This window comes from Chrysochloris asiatica, unplaced genomic scaffold (assembly GCF_000296735.1).
Source record: "Chrysochloris asiatica unplaced genomic scaffold, ChrAsi1.0 scaffold00182, whole genome shotgun sequence".
In the NCBI taxonomy this organism is placed as follows: domain Eukaryota; kingdom Metazoa; phylum Chordata; class Mammalia; order Afrosoricida; family Chrysochloridae; genus Chrysochloris; species Chrysochloris asiatica.
Genome location: NW_006408700.1, coordinates 3899731 through 3906161, shown reverse-complemented (window position 1 = coordinate 3906161; position 6431 = coordinate 3899731).

The following is a 6431-nucleotide window of genomic DNA, read 5'->3' as shown; positions in this document are numbered from 1 at the left end:
TTGCAGTTCAAACAGCTTTGCAGTCTGGCGCATTAATCCACAGTGCCACTCTAATAGGGCCTTGGAAAATCTAAATTAACAGGAAGCCGTGCATAGGGTCGCTATGAGTCAGTACCGACTCGATGGCACCTAACAACAACAACAACATACTGAGTAGAACAGGAGTGAAACCTATCTGAGTTCTTCCTTTTAAAAGTTTAGAAGCAATGTAGAGCAATGAGGGGAAGACAATTCTGAGAAGACACAGGCAGGTATTGGAGTGATGTATCTACACACCAAGAAATGCCAAGGCTTGCCAGGAACCATCAGAAGGTAGGAAAATGCAAGGGAAGAGCTTCCTTCCCCTGGAGTCTTTGGAGAAAGCATAGCCCTGATGGCACATTAATTTCAGACTTGTAACCTCCAGAACCCATGACTTGTCTGTAACTTGATCATATTGTTGGGGCTTGTGTGTTGCTGTGATGCTGGAAGCTATGCTATCAATATTTGAAATACCAGAAGAGTCACCTATGATAGGCAGGCTTCAGTGGCGCTTCTAGACTAAGTCAGTCTAGGAAGAAGGTGAGGTACATTACATCTGAAAGGCCAATCACTGAAAACCTTATGAACAACACTGGAACACCATCAGTTGTAGTTTGTGCCAGAAGATGAAAACATTATGAATAGCAGTAGACTATTGTTGGATGTAGTGCCAGGAAATAAGCCCCTCAGGTTGGAAGGAACTTAAAATATGACTAAGGAAGAGCTGCCTCCTCAAAGTAGAGTTTACCAACATGAGGTGAATGGAGTAAAGCTTTCAGGACCTTCATTTGCTAATGGCACACAACTCAAAATGAGTAGAAGCAGCTGCAAACATCCATTAAAAACTAGAACATGGAATGCACCAAGTATGAATCTAGGACAATCGGAAGTTGTCAAAAATGATATGGAACACCTAAACATCGCTACCCTAGGCATTGGTATTGGCTGTTTGAATCTGACAATTATGCCCTCGTCCATGCTGTGCCCTTTCAGAAAACCCTTCATTCCAGTCATGTGATCAGTTCTGCTTGTTCTTTAAGGCTTAGCTTATGGTCTACCCTTCTCATTAAATACTTTTTCTTTTCTGCCCTTACCCAGTTCCCATTTTTTCTAGTTCCCTTTTCTCTTACTATACATACATAGCATAGCGCTGGATTCCTCAGGAAAAGTTTCCTTTGTGCCAGTTCTGGCTCCCCTGCCAGACATTCCAACCTTTGAAGGCAGGAATTACTTTTTATACCTCTTTGTAGCCTCTGAGTTCTGGCCCCACAGGAAGCTCTCTCAGAGCAGTGGTTCCCTGATTAGTGATGCTTGTCACCACCTCTCCTTAGAAACTTCAGAAGGAATCCAGCCCTTCAACTTGAGATGAGCTTCTCCTTTGCAGGTGCTGCTCTGTTTTGTCTTGCAGATTAACATCCAAACAGACCCATTTTGCTTCCTTTTTGCTCTTCAGTACCATGATAGTTCAAGTGGATTAAAGCCATTTATGTTCATATACCAACGCCCCCACTTCCTAGCCATGAGATCATTAACAAATTATTTAATCTCTACAATCCTCTGTAGGATAAGCACTGGACTGCTAACCACAGGGTCTGTGGGTCAAACCCACCATCCGCTCCTTAGAAATCCTATGTTGCTGTTGTTATGTGCCATGAAGTCGGTTCCAACTCATAGTGACCCTGCATAGGGTTTCCGAGGCTGTAAATCTTTACGGGAGCAGAAAGCCTCATCTTTCTCCTGCGGAACAGTTGGTAGTTTCGAACTGCTGACCTTGCAGCTCACAGCCCAATTTGTAACCACAGGGTCACTATAAGTCAGAACCAACTGGAAGGCACTTAACAACACAACGACACAAGCTTCAGTTTACTCATCTATTAATTGAGAATAAGAGTAGTATCTACCTCATAGTATTATTATGAAGTATAACTATTTAAACATTAATCATGATGGTTGGCCTAGAATAAAGACTCCATAAATGTTACCTATTATGCACTGGACTGCTAACCACAAGGTCGGTGGTTCAAACCCACCCACTACTCCTTGGGAACATTATGCAGAGTCTCTATGAGGTAAAATTGATTGGATGTTGTTGTTGTTAGGTGCCATTGAGTTGGTACCAACCCATAGCAACCTTATGCACAGCATGAATGAAACACTGCCTGATCCTGGGCCAACCTCACTAATGTTGCCATGCTTGAGTCCATTGATGCTGCCACTTGGCCAATCCATCTTGTTGGGGGTCTTCCTCTTTTTCTCTTACCCTCCACCTTACCAAACATGATGTCCTTCTCCAGTGACTGGTCCATCCTGATAATATGTCTGAAGTATGAGAGATGAAGTTTGGCCAATTTGGCCTCCAAGGGGCACTCTGGCTGCACTTCTTCTAAAACGGATCTATTGGTTCTTTTGGCAGCCCATGGCACTTTCAATATTCTCCTCCAACACCATAACTCAAAAGCATCAATTCTTCTACGGTCTTCCTTTTTCACTGTCCAGCTTTCACATGCATATAAGGTTATTGACAATACCATGGCTTGGGTCAGGCGCACCTTAGTCCTCAAGCTGACATCTTTTCTTTGCTCTTCAACACTTTAAAAAGGTCTCATGCAGCAGATTTGCCTAATGCAATACGTTGTTTGATTTCTTGACTGCTACTTCCGTGAGTGTTGATAGTTGATCCAAGAAGAATGAAGTCCTTGACAATATCAATCTTTTCTCCATTGATAAGAATGCTGTTTATTGGTCCAGTGGTGAGGATTTTTGTTTTCTTGACATTGAGATGCAACTCATACTGAAGGCTGTGCTCTGGATGGCACTTAGTAAAAACAACAACATAATGATTCTGTGCAGAAAACACAGGGCCATGTATGTCAAAGAGAGTTATTTGTGGAGCATATGGTGCATTATCAAGACATCAATTTCCCTAAAAAGTAAAACAAAACAAAACAAAAAAAAAAACATATCCCCGTGATGGAGAAAGTGCACCTAACCCAAGCTATGACCCTTTCATTTGCCTCATATACATGTGAAAACTAGACAATGAGAAAGGAAGACTGTAGAATGGATGCATTTGGGTTTGTGTTTTTAGTGAAGAATACTTAATATACCATGGGCTACAGGCTTCCAGAACAAACAAATCATTGTTAGAAAAAATACAACTGAATGCTTCTTAGAGGGGAGGGTGGTGAGATTTCGACTTGCTCACTTTGGACCCGCCATCAGAAAAGATCAATCTTTGGAAAGGGACATCGTGTTTGGAAAAGCAGTAGTTTTTGTTGTTAATTGCTGTTGAGTTGTTACCAACTCATAGCGACCTTGGGCACAACATATTGAAACACTGCTCGGTTCTGCGCCAACCTCATAACTGTTGCTACGCTTGAAACCATTGTTGCTGCCACTGTGCCAACCCACCTCATTGGAGGGGGGGAGGGTCTTCCTTTTTTTTTGCTGCTCCTCCACTTTATTAAGCATTATGTCCTTCTCCAGGGTCATGGCCCCTTCTGGTAATATGTCATAAGTATAAGAGACAAAGTCTGGCCATCCTGGCTTCTAAGGAACATTCTGGCTGTACTTCTCCCAACACAGATTTGTTTGTTCTTTGGCTGGTCCATGGTAAAGCCGAGGGTAATGATTCTGAAGGAAGTTGTGTTGAGAGCGGACTCTGAGTTGGAGCAGCAGTTGTGTGGATGCTGTGAACTGCTGACAACAACGCAGGGTCCCCAGGTCCTCATCCAGCATGTGGTCACATGATTCTGCTGAGGGGGTCTCAGTTCAAGGCTCCTGTGACAGCTGCTGGAAACTACATTGCCTTCTATCTCCCTAATCTGGTGTTCTGTCCAGACAAAGAGGGGCTCTTTTAGATTTTGAAATGATATAAGGCATTCTAAAATCTTGTTAAAAAAACTGCTTAAAGCATTCTGAATTAGACTGTGCTCATGTAGCATAAAAAAGTCGGTGAAATGCCTTTTATTTTTAGCCCCATTTTATTCTGCAATCTCTTCTTACAAAATCCCTCACAGTATTTTTTCAATATTCACAATAACTAAATGCTGGAAACAACCCAAATGTCTATCAGTGGACGAATGGATATACAATATATACCATCAAAAAATGAAGTACTGATATATGCTATTTTGTGGATAAACCTCAAAATATGATGCTGAGAGCCTGGAACTCTGGTAGCACAGTGGTTACAAGTCAGGCTGCTAACATCAAGGTTAGCAGTTCGAAATAACCAGCTGTTCCGTGGAAGAAAGATGAAGCTTTCTGCTCCTGTAAAGATTTACAGCCTCAGAAACCCAGTACAGGGTTGTTATGAGTTAGAACTGATGCCACAGCACATAACCACCAACCAAGTGAGAGAAGCCAGACACAAAAGGACACCTATTGAATAATCCCATTTAATTATTTTCATATATTGTTGGATTAGATTTACTAATACTGCATTGAGAATTTTTACATTTGTGTAATTTTCCTCCTTTCACGATACTTATTCAGCCTGTCTGCTGAGCAAATAACATGAGATTCTGGACTATACGAAGAGGAAACGTGGTATCAGGATTGGAGGAAGATTCATTGACAACCTGAGATATCCAGAAGACACAACCTTGCTCACTGAAAACCAAATGGTCTTGAAGCACTTACTGATAAAGATCAAAGAATACAGCCTTCAGTATAGATTTCAGCTCAATGTAAAGAACCCAGAAATCCTCACAACAGGACCAGTAAACAACATTATGGTAAATGGAGAAAAGATCTAAGTTGTCCAGGATTTCATTTACTTGGATCCACACTTAACACTCATGGAAGCAGCAGTCGGTAAATCAAACCAAGTTTTCATTGGGTTAAGTGATGCAGAAGACCTCTTTAAAGTGTTCAAGAGCAAAGATGTGACTTTGAGGGCTAAGACACCCCGACCCAAGTCCTGGTGTTTTCAATCACCTCATATGTGTGTGTCAGCTGGACAATGACTAAGGAAGACTAGAGAAGAATACTGAAAATACCATGGATTTCCAGAGCAACAGACACATCTATCTTGGGAGAAGTACAGCTTCTTAGACATGAGGATGGTGAGACTTCCTCTCATGTACTTTGAACATGCTATCAGGAAGGACCAGTCCCTGTAAAGGGGCATCATGCTTGGTATAGTAGAGGGTTAGAGAAGCAGAGAGACCCTTGTAGATACACAAACTTAACATTACAAAGTGACCGCACCAAGGTTACCTCAAAACTTTGTCTCCTGTCTCTTCCCCTCTGCAGACAGCACTTCCTCCAGCTCTCTTGTCCTTCTGCCTTAGTTCTGGACATGCTAGGAAGGAGCCCACAGCCCTTGCCCCCACTATGCTAGCAGAAACTCTCTTTGTTCTCTAGGAGGGCACAGACAACCTAGTACCTTTGACTCTGTTACCTCGCCTACTTCCACATACCACCCTTAACTGTGCTTTCCCTAACCCCAGCCCTTTGTGTGGCAGAACTTCACTATCCAGCTGGCCACCGCTGAACACAGCTGACAGCTCTGGTTCCACTCTTTGTCAGTAAACTATCTCCTTGTGTCTCTTTTCAGTAATGAACTAATGTGTCTTGGATTGAGTTCTGGTTGGTTTTTCGGTCTCTTTGCACCTATGTGCTCAGAAGACCTTTCTCTTCTGGGCCTGAACCCCAACAACCCTCAATGAGATGAATTGATACAGCCGCAGCAAAAATGGGCTCAAACAAAACACTGATGATGATAAACTGGGCACTGTTTCATTTTGTTGTACATTTTGTTGTACATAGGGTCCCGATGAGTTGGAACCCACTCAAAAGCACCTAACAACAACAACCCTTGAGACCCTTGGTTGCAACTCTATTTCTAGAAGCAGCTGTAATACTCATCTCTTGTAACATCTAACACAACATACATATCCAGGCCCTGGAACCCAAGACTCCAGCCTTCCCAAGAACATATCTTCTGTTCTAGGAGACAGGAACCCCCAGGTGCTCATTTCCTCCCTCCTCCTTAATAGCAAACTTGCACTGACTGCAAGTTTCATTTGAACTGCAAAGTCGGTGGTTCAAGCTCACCAGCCGCTCCTCGGAAACCCTATACAGGGTCTCTATGACTCTATGGCACTTAACAACAACAACATTACTCCGGGTAGTGGTGGTGGTTGTATGTTGCTGAGTCAGTTCCAACTCATCGCCATCCTGTATAGGGTTTCCAAGGCTGTAAATCTTCATGGGAGCAGAAAGCCTCATCTTTCTCCTGTGGAGCAAAGAGTGGACTCAAACTGCTGATGTTTCCATTAGCAGTCTAATGCCTGACCCTGTAGGTCACCAGGACGCCTTTCTATTGTCTCTAAACTCATGTTTACAGGTTGTTCTTGTTGTGCTGAGTGATAGTGATCCTGTATAGGGCTTCCGAGGAGCAC